Consider the following 12,965-nt stretch of genomic DNA (forward strand, 5'->3'; position numbering starts at 1 on the left):
GGGTTTCTCTTTGGCATTGGAGGCTGTCTTGGAACTGGCTCTTGTAGACCAGGCTGGTCTCGAACTCACAGAGATCCACCTGCCTCTGCCTTCCAAGTGCTGGGATTAAAGGCATGCACCAGCAATGCCCAGGGCTACCTTTTACACTTTAATTTGCTAGTGGTAATATGTCCATTAGGAAAYGATGGGGTACAAAATCCAAATCTGTTGCATTCTGAGTATAAGGCCAGTCTGGTAGACAGCCAGAGAAGGGACACTGATATGACTACACATAATTTGGCTTGTCAGTGGGGGAGGGTGGTGTGTAGACCAGTGTAGGCTTCCCCTCTTTAACCCCAMAGTGCTGGGATTAAAAGTTGTCTAMCATGCTTGGCATTACCTTTAACTCGTCTCGTTTCCGTTTTTTCATGCCTTACACAATAATTAAGATTCCTAACAGCTTTTCTACAGGTTACTTGCACAGCACCGTTCAGATCTCAACCTGTTCCACTCAAACTCTGGGGACACTTTTTGTTCCTTGGAAGAAGTGCTGCCAAGGTTTTGAGGGCAGCCGATTGAGAGAACGCTGCAGCTGGGCAAGGTGGTGGTTCCTGTCCGTGGGGTGGCTCTCAAATGTCAGGAGCGCTCTTCTCATTTCTAAAGTGGAAAGTGTTTCGACATTTGGGTGTTGTCTGTGGGTACCATTCCCGCCTGCGCTGTGGATAGCGGCTCATCTTAAGAGATTCACTGTTTACTGTGCATGGTGAAGGTTGCAGGGAAGTAAATGATGGGGAGTAGGTGGGAGGATTGAAATTGTCACCTCAAGTTCCCTTAACCCGCTGACCTATCTTCCCCAGGCCCATTTAACACGCTTTAGACCCTTCTTAATGTTGCAGGCCCATCTGGATCCATCTTGTGTGGTCCCAGATAGCCATACTCAAAATGGAGGCACTCTCCAGGCCTTGTGAAGGGGAAAGTGACCCCATTTTGGGTGTTTCAGTGTGGAGAAGGCATCGTGGAACTTCTGTGCACCGGCAATTGCTCACTTGGGGACTCTCAAATGTGGTGCACTCTTCTGGATGGAGTAGAAAGTGCTACACCATTTGAGTGTCCCTGAGAGCACCTGAAAAGTCTTCTGTTCCTATTCTAGACCTGAGTGTTCACTCACTGTGCAGACACTAGGTGGGGAGAGTTAACGCCTGTTCCAGCTACAGTGGCAACTCCAGTCTTCTTGGGGGTTTGAGTGAGGACCCCTGAGACCTGGTCCTGGTTTTCCCAGCCAGAGTTAAGCATTGGAGTTGTTAGTGTATGGTGTCTGCAGCATGAGCATGCAGAATCGTCTCCTGCATGTGGGGGCTGAGAATTGAACAATGATCCTGTTAGGATGAACCACCTCTTCCCCTAATCAGAATTGTTAACTTTTAATGTCTAAAGTCATTTTGAATCCTTGTGTTCAATTGGCAATTTTGGATTTCTCCATTAAAGATCAATAAAGTCTTGTTCTCTTGGCACTTTTGTCTTCAGTTTTATTTTAACTGCATGTGGTAGGGTTGGGAATGACTCAAAAGGTTGCTTCCATGTGCTTTCTTGGAGGCTACCATGTTTGTGGCTTCCTCATTCCTCACAGGAGGAGCTAACTTTATACCCCTGCATTTTGTTTCTCATCAGAAGGACCAAATCGCTTTGCATCCCTGTAAGGATGTAGGCCGAGCTTGCCAGAACAGTAGATTTGGAGAGGTGCTCACCTTTAGGTCTGTAAATCATGACACTAAACAGTCAATTCTCTGGGGTTATGGATGTCGGATGCTTCTGCAGAGGAAGAATGGGAGGTGGTAGCTAATGAATCAAGGCTCGTAAAGAATCTGAGAAACACTCTAATCCACTTTTGACATGCTATTTTAACAGACTGAGTTTTATCTCTAGGTAATGAGGCACTTTTTGAGAAAGGGAATTTGTGCAGAGCAGAGATCTTTTTTCTGGGCTTAAAGCATATGCTACTAGGCCCAGTGTTTTGTAGGGTTTTTTTGGGGGGGGTTCTAAAATCCCAATAAATTGGCCAGGTTGTCCTGATTCTGTCTTATTGCTAGCTGTAAGGGTGCCACAATATCTGGCCACATTTTTCCATTTGTGCCTGCCTACCTTTCGACACATCCTTACTCCCCAGTGTCATAGGTCACCTCCCCAGCATGTTGGTTCCTGTGATGCATTTCTGGTCCTCATGCTTGGTGGCAGGCTCCTTTATAAGGTTGAGCCCTTTACCATATTGACATGCAGAAGCTAGCTACATACCTTGCCTGGAGCTGGCATGATTATAAGCTATCCTATGGGGACTGGAGTTCAAACCCCAGATCACTCTAAGCTGTCCACAAAAGCAATTGATTTTAGCCTGGGACTCCCTGTGGCTCTATCTGCTCTTTCATGACCCTGACTTTGACTCATAAAGGCTTTAGCCACCTTGCACACCCATTGTAAATGTTTTTCATTCCAGGTGTCAACCAATGGCATGAAATCTATATGAAGAGAGTCCTGGGTTTCATGCATACTAGCTAGGCAGCTAGTCTTCCAACTGGTCCATGTTTCCAGTCGTCTCCATATGTTGAGGATAAATTTGTGTGGCTAGCAGATACAAACAGTCTTGCTGCATCTAAGGCCTCTGGAAACTTGGACCTACAGCCCCAGCCCACATTGCATTTTGTGCTTTTGTTTGTTCTAGTATATATTTCAAAGGTGTGAGTACAGTGTCTAGTCAATAAGTAGAAGAGTTTATAAAAATTTCTACAGTATTTTCTGGTGATGCCAGGGCAGGGAAGTATTGGCCTCCTCTAGGTATATCTGCAAGGATTCTGTGTTATTCCTTGCTATTTTGAATTACCTCTGCAAATTACACAAATGTTCATGCGTCTGGAAAAGCGGGGGTAAGCAGAACTATGAGGTAACGGCCAGTCTGGTCAACAGAGCAAGTTTTGTTTTAGGATGTGTATTTTGCACACATGCAAGACTGAACCTCATATTGCAGTGCCAGTGGAGGTCAACAGGGGTTATTGGATCCCGGAAATGGAATTGGATCCCCTGGAACAGGTTGTGAGCTACTGAGTGGGATCTGGAAACTGGGACCTCTGCAAAAGCAACAAGTGCCCTGACCACACAGTCACGTCTCCAGCCTTCTTACTCCCAATGTTCAGTTTGCTTGTTGGAGACATGGTCTCTCTGCTGCCTTGGCCAGCATGGAATTTTCATGCCAAGTTCCTGAGATCCCCCAATAAGACCACCAGGGAACCAACTCATTATCATGCAGACTCATAAGGTTTAATATTAAGTTTCAATACTCGTCAGTGACCCTATCCATCAAACCGACCCAGAAGCTGCAGGAAAATGGTGCCTGGCCACAATTGTGAAGTTTTTTTTTTTAATATTTATTGATTTGTTATGTATACAGTGGTCTGTCTGCATGTATCCCTGCAGGTCAGAAGAGGGTACCAGATCCCATTACAGATGGTTGTGAGACACCATGTGGTTGCTGGGAATTGAACTCAAGATGTCTGGAAGAGCAGCCAGTGCTCTTAACCTCTGAGCCATCTCTCCAACTGTGTGAAAGGTTTTTAAGAAAACAAACTGCAAGAAGGTTGGTATGTACCTTGGCCGTTCAGGATTGGTTAAGAGTGGGTGACCTGGGCTTGGTGGTGGTGGTGCACACCTTTAATCCCAGCCCTCGGGAGGCAAAGGAAGGAGTATTGCTGAGAGTTCGAGACCAGTCTTGTCTAGAAGAACTAGTTCCAGGACAGCCTCCAAAGCCACAGAGAAACACTGCAGCTGATTCATCCTTGTGCTACACAGGGAATTTCTCAGGCTTTTTCTGAGGATGGAATTAACTCCACCCTCTCTAATTTACCTTGCTTTTACAGAATTCTGAGAGATCCACCTGCATTTGCCTTCCATGTGCTGGGATTAAACATATTCACAAACTCTCTGGGCTCCTTCCTCCCTATTTATTTATTTATTTATTTATTTATTTATTGTGTATCAAGACAGTATAATATGTGCACCTTTTATTTATCAAGTTATTTTATTTATTTTGGTTTTGTGAGACAAGGTTTCTCTGCATTACTTTAGAGCAAATCCTGACATTCACTCTGCAAAACAGGCTGGCCTGAAACTCACAGAGATCCTCTTGTGTCTGCCTTCTATGTGCTGGAATTAAAGGCGTGGGACTCCAATCCCAGCCAGTTTATTAAATTTTTATTATTTTCATATGGGCATGTCCCTGTGGGGGTGTGGCGGGGGCATGACTGTGAATACTAGAAAAGGGAGCTGAATCCCCAGGATCTAGAATTACAGGTGAATGTGGCCACCTGACAGGGTTCCTGGGAATTCAACTCCAGTCCCCTGTAAGATCACCAAGTGCTTTTAAGTGTTGATCTTTCTCTGCAGCATCATTTATCCAGTCTTTATTGCATCTCAATCATTTATAATTTCTACCCCCAAATCTGAATTCCAGCTGAATTTCTACCCCCAAATCTGAATTTCAGCTGAAATTCACCATTAGTGAATTCCCTATTCTCCCCAAGAAATCAGAGGTCCTTCTCTCATCAAAGGACTCAAAGTTTGCAGCCTGGATGTCTCAGCCTCCTGCACAGTATCCTGACACATGTGTCCCCCAGAGCCTTGTTGGTCACATAAATCTCAGTCAGGGTCTGGTTGGTTCCCAGGAAGGAAGAAAGGTCCTCTACTGCTTTGGCTGTGAGACCACAGCTTTCCAGCCTGCAGGGGACAAGCTGAGGTGGGTGAGGTGGTCTTTTCAGGGAGTTGAGGTGAGGATTTTACAGGTGACAGTGTTTAAAGGAAAGTGTCATGAGCACACCCATTGTTTGCTGGAACCTTTCTTAGTGAGTGGTGCAGCCTTTAGCAAATAGTGTCCCTGCCAGGTTCACTCACGTAACCCTAATTAGCTTCACTTGGTGGCCATAGAAAGCTTGTTGTCTTGAGTTCAAGTCTACCCTAGACAACAAAGCTGACTATCAAGGCAGTCAGGGCTACACAGAAAAAGTAACCATTTGGGGTGGGGGGTAGAACTTGGGAGCAAAAATCAATACAAGTTAAAATAATGTAAGGTTTTTTTTTTGTGTGTGTGTGTGTGTGTGTGTTTGTGTGTGTGTGTGTGTATGTTTTTTGAGACAGGTTCCCTGTGGTCTTGGAGCCTGTCCTGGAACACGCTCTGTAGACTAGGCTGGACTTGAACTCACAGAGAACCACCTGCCTCTGCCTCCCAACAGTGCTGGCATTAAAGGCTTGAACCACCAACACCGGGCCAATTTTGCAATTTATTATAGACTGAATTCAGTTCCTGGTTTGAACACCATGGTCGACGATTTCCTTCTGTGGTTAAATTTCTCCTCAGTTTTAGTCTGGAAACACATTTGTTCTGGAAGAGTAGACTTAGGGAGGAACTTGCCCTTAGGGCTTCTCTGTCTCCAGAGGACACATCTCTAAAAAGTGAGTCCAATTCCTGCAGTTTGGTAAGGCTTGGGTTTGCAACAGTAGACATGGTGACTCACCTCTGTAATCAAAGAATAGGGAGGCTGATTTATGTGTTCAAAGTCATCCTGGGCTACAGAGTGAGTTCCAGATAGCCAGGGCTACACAGAGAAACCCTGTCTCAGGAGATGGGGTGGGGATGTAGACAGGGACAGAGTAGCACTGCAGGGATTCTGCCTCTAAGCAGGGTGAGCCTGATTGGGGAGACAGAATAGTAAGAGAACCCAGAAACCCAGATCCCCAAAGCAGGATCTGGAGAGACGGCTCAGTGGTTAAGACTGCTCTTCTCAGGGAGCCATGTTTGGTTTCCAGCACCCAGTTAGTAGTTCACAACATCCTGTAAGTGATGGTCCTGGTCATCTGATGTCATCTTCTGTCCTCTGTGGACACCCCCAGTCCCAAATACACATACACAAAGTGGAAAAGAAAATTCCCAAATCAAGCCATGCCTGCAGGCTTATCCTTATAGATACACAAAATAATAATTTTCTTTTTTTTCTAGAAGTCTCTAAACACACTCAAAGTTCATTACATGTTTGTATATGTGGGGAAGTTGCTTTTGGGGTAATGGAGGAGTCTATTCTGTCTCTGATTATGTGGTTTTTTTTTTCCATACAGGGTTTTCCTGTGAAAGAACTGTAGTTGTCCAGGAACCAGCTATGTAGACCAGGTGGCCAGGATATCCAGATATGTGCTGCTTCTAGTTCCAGAATGCTTGGATTAAAGTTGTGCACCACCACACTCAGAAATGTAGTTTAAAAATCTCAGTGCAGAATACAGAATTCTTAAGGCAGAGACCAGCCTTGTCTACATAGTGAGTCCCAGGCTCGCCAGGGCTAGCAGGATTCTCTTTCTCTTACACACACACACACACACACACACACACACACACACACACACACTGAATCAAAAGAAACTAAATTCTGAGGCTAAAGCTAAATTGATGGGATGCTTTGCTTGGATGGATTCAGCATTGAATAGACAAGGCATAGTGGCCAAGGCCAGACTGGGAAGGACTGACAGGAGGAGGAGTCAGGGATATCCTCTGCTACATAGAGAATCCAAAGCTAGCCTAGCTTAGAAAGATCCAGTCTCCAAATAAATAAAGGGAGAAAAAATATAAAAAGAACTCCAGTATTCTAGACTCTAAAACATATAACCTTGTTAATATTTTATGGAGATAGGGGCTCTATGTGTATTCCTGACCCCAAACTCAAGACATCTACCTGCCTCTGCCTTCCAAGGGCTGGGAGTAAAGGTGTTGCTACTACATGGGCCAAATCCCTATCTTTATCTGCTTCTCCAAATGGAAGACCTAGCTACTTGCTGAGAAGGTTTACTTCTTCAATAATCAATACATCAAAAATACATAGAAATATGCCTGGAATTTATGACTGAACTGGAAATGGTCTTATGTGCCCATTATTCCAGCCCTTGGGAGATGGCAAGAGAAATTAAAGAATTCAAGGACGACCTTGGCAATTAAGTGAGTTTAGGGCCAGCATGGAGTACCTGAGACTTTGTCCGAAGAAACCCTAAAACCTAAGTGTGCAACAAGGCTCAGTAGCTTTAGCCCTGTATGCCTGGAAACCTGATTTCAATCCATAAAACCACGTGAAGGTAGAGAAAACCAACTCAGTTAGTTATTGTTTGACCCACAGTGCAGTTTGGCAAATAAGGTCTACCCGTACACACAAGAGGAAGAAAGACAAAGGAGGCAGAGAAAGGACTTCAACTCAGTCAGAAAATAAGAAAACAAAACAAAACACTGAGCCTCCCAGGCAGAGGATACTTTCTTTGCTCCTTTCATTAATATTTTTAATTATGAATCTGGAACCAGCCTCAGCCTCAATAATTGCTACAAAAATGGAAACACCCGACCCATACAAACAAATCCGCGGGATGGTGGGGGAGCAGGGCATGGATGCTGGAGGTCATTCAGCCCCAGGGGGCATCAGAACCCAGGACAGGGGGTGGATTGGGTAAGGATGGCCCAAGTTGGGGAGAGGGATTCCAGAGCCTCCCCTCCAGGGGACCAATGAGCCCTCAGATTATGTGAATACTAGAGCCCCTCCCTCTCCCAGAGACTTCTTTGGGATTTTGTTGGTGCTTGTCAGGATATTCTGCTCCACCTTTCGAGTTCGGCTTTCTCTCTGTCAGAAAGGTAAGTTTTTCTTTTTTTCTGTTCTGAGATTTGAAACTGAGGAACTTAGCTTTGAGAGGCAGTTGTAGGCTTGATACGGATGTTGGATGAGATAGGTTTAATTTAGCCAGCTTACGACCTGGGACAGGCTAATTATCACACTTCTGCCTTCCTCAAAAGCACAAACGGCCTACTTACAGAACTTTTCGTAATCTGTGTAGTTTGGAGCATGTCATGAACGCACTCTGCAGACTATGCTGGCCTCAAATGCACACGACTGCCTGCCTAACTAGGATCATGGGCTTGAGCCAACACTGACTAGCTTGCTTTGGAACTTGTAAAAACTAGAATTATAAATGAACATAGCCAAGGATTCTGCCTCTTGGCCCCAAGTCAGCTGACTGTAGTCCCATCTCACAGGAGGCAAGGCCTGCAGGCAGATTGTATATAGTTTTAGCAAAGTAGTAATTTTCGGAGTTTTTGTGGTTGTTATGAATGACATTTCTGGGAGTTTCAGAGGGTCTTAGGCAATTGTATTGGATTTGTTTGAGAAGCAAAATTACCAATGGACTTGGGTGAATTTTGGGACCGGATACTAACCACCGTGAATTTTGCATCATTTAAGTTTTTAGCGCATTAGTTTGATCTGTTCCGATGTTTTAAGTTTTCTGTCAGGTAAATTTTTTTTCCGCCTTGTGCGTCTCTCAGGACCATGTCAGCCTGTGGTACTCAAACTATGGGGGCACTTTTTGCTCTGGAATAAAGTACTGCCAGGTTTTGAGCGCTGCTGGTTGACAAAAGGGCGGTTTCCCCAGTTCTTACTGACTCCTCTAGCATTCGAATAGTGTGGAGCACTCTTGGGACTTGAGCTACAATGGGTCTTTTGGTAGGGTGTGTCTGGGTTAACAGCCGGGTCATGGGAGCTGGGACTCCACGAGCATGGAGAGGAGAATGTTGAGCGGGGAGGATGGTTTTGTACATCGCTTGCACAGTAGCCAGGAACTGAAGCGGTATTGAAAAGGACGGGGGGGGGGGGCGGTCAAGGAGCCCCGAGGATCGAGGGGACAACCCACAAAGCTGTCATCAATGTGGTTGCCCTCTCTGAGGCAGAACTGGAAAGTGCTTCCACTTTGTGCCTTGCTTTTTGGGACAAGCATCCCTGTTGAGCCCATTGGAAACTCTTGTGAACAGGCGCTGAGCTCAGGCTTGGGATTCTGAGGAGTGCTGCACTCTGCTAAAAATGTTGGGTAAGTTAAATGTGATGGGAACATTGTTCATGTATGTTCCGTGGACCTAAAATAGAGCCCAGTAATGGTGAGACCTAAGGTACAATGCTTATATTTTGAAAGCGGATTTTTCTCTGGGAGCTTTTGAGACATTTTCACTAGGTTCAAGTTTTGCCTTGGTTGTAAGAAATGCAGTCTAGGGCACTTGTCTCAGGGTATTTTTTTCTTTTGTGTGTGTGTGTGGGGTTCGAGACAGGGTTTCTCTCTGGCTTTTGAGGCTGTCTTGGAACTAGCTGTCCTGAACCAGGCTGGTCTCGAACTCACAGACATCTGCCTGCCTTCTTCTCCCGAGTGCTGGGATTAAAGGCAGAGGGAAACAAATCAAGGCCCTAACAGGAACTCAGAAATTCCTTGAGCTATGTTGCAAACCACCTTTGACATTGTTTTTTGAACTCCTTGAACTATGTAGCAAACCACCTTTGACGTTGTTTTTTGAACACGCTCTGTGTGACCAAAACACCTCAGTGTTTTTTTGTTTTGTTTTTTTCAAGACAGGGTTTCTCTCATTTGGAGTCAGATCCCCAGGCTTCTGCCTCACAAGTGCTAGGATTGAAAGCTTGACACACCATTGTGCACTCTATGAGGCCCTTTTTGAGATAGGCTGTTGATGCTGGAATTCCTGCCCACCAGAAGCACAGATCTTGTTTCTTCTAGGATTAGGGCATATGCCACTTCCAAGTGGTTTTCTGAATTTTTGTGTATGTGTGTGTGTGTGTCGGGGGTGGAGCAGGTGGTAGAATCCTAGTAAATTGTCCAGGTTGTCCTGACTGCCTCTTGGGTGATAACTGTAACAGCCACAATACTGGGCACATTTTACCTTTGTGCATGCTCACCATTGGGCCTGTGCTTACTCCCCTGTGTCAGGTCACTGCAACCATGTTGGTTCCTGTAATGTATGTGTCGACTTCATGCTTGGTGGCAGGCTCCTAAACATGTTTCTGCCATTTACCATTAGTGAGCATACTGGAGCCTGGAGCTTGCACGGATAAAGATCTATATCTATATCTATATCTATCTATCTATCTATCTATCTATCTATCTATCTATCTATCTATATATATCTGCTACCGTAGGTCCTGGAGTTCAAAACAGCTTCTCTCAACTCTGTTGCCTTTCACCAATTGCTTCATTTTCCTGGGCCTCCCTGTAGCTCTATCTGCTCTTGAATGACCTGCCTTTGGTTCATAAAGGCACAAGCCATGATGCACAGCCGAGGTAAAAATTTGTTCAGCCCAGATATTAACTATCGGCATGCAATCTATATATCTCCTTAGGAGAGAATATGGTCCTGTGTTTCATGCATGCTAGCTACGCAGCCAGTCTTCCAGCTGGTCCTCATGTCCTGCCCTCTCCATGTGTTGAGGCATCATTTGTGTGGATAGCAGAAACAAACATTTCTGGATCTTTCTAGGTATAATGCCTCTGGAAACTTGGTTTACATCCCCAGGCCACTTAGTATATTTTGTGCTTCTGTTTTTTTCTAGTGTACAGATTCCCAGTGTGATTACAATGTTGAGTTGTGAATTAGGAAAACAAACAACTTTCTTTTTGGTTTTTCCAGACAGGGTTTCTCTGTGGCTGTGGAGGCTTTCCTGGAACTAGCTCTTGTAGACCAGGTTGGTCTCTAACTCACAGACATCTGCCTGCCTCTGCCTCCAGAGTGCTGGTATTATAGGCTTGTGCCACCAACCCCCAGCTAAACAGACAAATTTCTAAGGAATTGGCTGGGCAGGGAAATATTGCCCCCCTGCTTCTTATTTCTGCAAGGATGCTACTTTACTGCTTGAATTGCCTCTGGAAAATGTGCAAATATTTGTGGGTCTAGAGAAGCTGAGGCAAGCAGAACTAAGAGGTGGAGGACAGCCAAAGCTACAGAAACACCTTGTCTCTAACATAATATACCCAACTCCTCCAAATAAGTGTCCTCTGCCCTTATTTTAATCTGCAGTTTCACACATTCGCCAGTAGGTGGGAGTCTTGTCACAGTGACTGACTGACATGTCCAGTACTCAGATTTTTGTCGGGTTCCAGGGCAGCCTTGACTGTTACACAGAAAAGCAAAAGTCACACACAAAATAATGTCTCTCAAGTGCTGGATCACAGCTGTCCGAGGGAACAAAAGTCCTGGTGGCCTCCATTCTGATGCTGCATTCCTGCTCAGCACCCAATATCCAAGTACAGTTTTGTGAGTCAAAGCGCTGCCAGGCTACTGTGTGTTATTTTGTTCAGGTCTATTCCAAACAGCCTGTGGACAAACATCGGACTATCACTATGGACTACAAAGACAGCATCATGGTACCCTGCCTTTTAGCCTGTCTTCCTTCCTTCCTTCCTTCCTTCCTTCCTTCCTTCCTTCCTTTTCTTTGTCAAGATTTATTTATTACTTATACAGTGTTCTGCCTATCTGCCAGAAGAGGGCACCAGATTGAATTGTAGATGGTTGTGAGCCACCATGTGGTTGATGGGAATTGAACTCAGGACCCCTGGAATAGCAGTCAGTGCTCATAACCTCTGAGCCACTTCTCCAGCCACACAGCTTGTTTGTCAAATATTGTTTTTATTAGTTCTGTAAGCAGTGCTTCCTGCTCTTGCACAGGGCCAGAGTTTAGTTCCACATACACCAATTTTTAACTCAGGTCAAAGGGATCAGCTGTCCTTTTCTGGCCAATATCAGCTCAATGCATTTGGACACATACATACATACATACATACGAACATACACACACACATACACACACACACACACACACACACACACACACACACACACACACACAGAGAGAGAGAGAGAGAGAGAGAGAGAGAGAGAGAGAGAGAGAATTAACCATTAATATTTCTATTGCTTGTTTGTTTGGATTTTTTTCCAACAGGGTTTGTAACCTTGGATGTCCTGGAACTCAATCTGTAGACCAGGCATGCTTTGAACTCCCAGAGATCTGTCTGCCTCTGCTTCGCAAGTGCTGGGATTACAGGGTTGCACCATCAATGTCCAGTCTGCTGCCAGTGTTCATAACTACTGAGCCATCACTCTAGCCACAATGCAAATCTCTAGGGAATGGGCAATGGAGACAACCAAGGAGAATGGCTTTTTTGACCATGTTTTGTACAAGGGAGCATTGATCTCAAGGTGGCCTCAGACTTGTAGAAATACTGTCTGTCAGAGGCCAGAGATTGCTCTGCTTCATCTTGACTCAAGGTCAGAGAGTTCAAAACTGTCCTTAGTCTTCCAAAGTTAAAGTCATGAGGTCTAAGGCATGGCTACTATAGGATGTTTGATCTTAAACTTGAATGGCTTACCTAAATAACTACAGACTTGGTCTGAGGTGTGGTTACTCTTGACCCTCATGGCCCCATAAGGAGAAGTTGAGTCTCAGGTGTGGTTATCAAATTTTTGGTGGATTAAGGTAGAAAGTGTGTTTGTTCCTTATACATGATAAAGAAGTCTTTTGCCATGTTCCCCTTTTGGTTGGTGTACTTAAGAATGTTGAAGAATAAACCTGGGGAGTCCAGTATTCAAGCACTGGATTGCCACCTTGACTCTATCCTGTGTCTCTTTTTCTTAAGTGTCTTTACCTGCCATGTCACAATCTATTCTCCCCCTCAGGTATGAACCTGGCAAGTCGGCTGGATCCCACATGGATTGAACATGGAAACTGTGCAATTCAGAAAAAGGCAAGTGCAAAAACTTAAACAGTGATTTGCAGTGTTGGAACTTACATCTCTGGGGATGCTAGGAAAGCAGACACTCTACTATCAAACCATCCCTCTAGCTCACATTTTCAGGTAGTGCCTCACTAACTTGCCCAGGCTGGCCTTGAACCTGTTATTCTCTTACTTCAGCCTCCTGTGAAGTTGGAATCCAGCTAGGGGTTTGTTTGTATGTTTTTGCTCTTAATACTGTTCACCATAGTGTTCTTTGGAGACCCAAGATCAACCTGTAGATGTTTTCCTTCCCGCCCACTAAGGGTCCTGATGGTGAAGCCTGCCATCAAGCTTGGCAGTAGATACTTTACCCTGCTTAGACA

The 12,965-nt window shown here is 44.9% G+C and overlaps 1 pseudogene; it reads right to left on the reverse strand.

The window, feature by feature from the left end:
- LOC118239750 overlaps positions 1-12,965 on the reverse strand; it is a 64,759-nt pseudogene that overhangs the window by 23,663 nt on the left and 28,131 nt on the right.

Source organism: Cricetulus griseus, unplaced genomic scaffold, assembly GCF_003668045.3.
Source record: "Cricetulus griseus strain 17A/GY unplaced genomic scaffold, alternate assembly CriGri-PICRH-1.0 unplaced_scaffold_1, whole genome shotgun sequence".
NCBI lineage: Eukaryota > Metazoa > Chordata > Mammalia > Rodentia > Cricetidae > Cricetulus > Cricetulus griseus.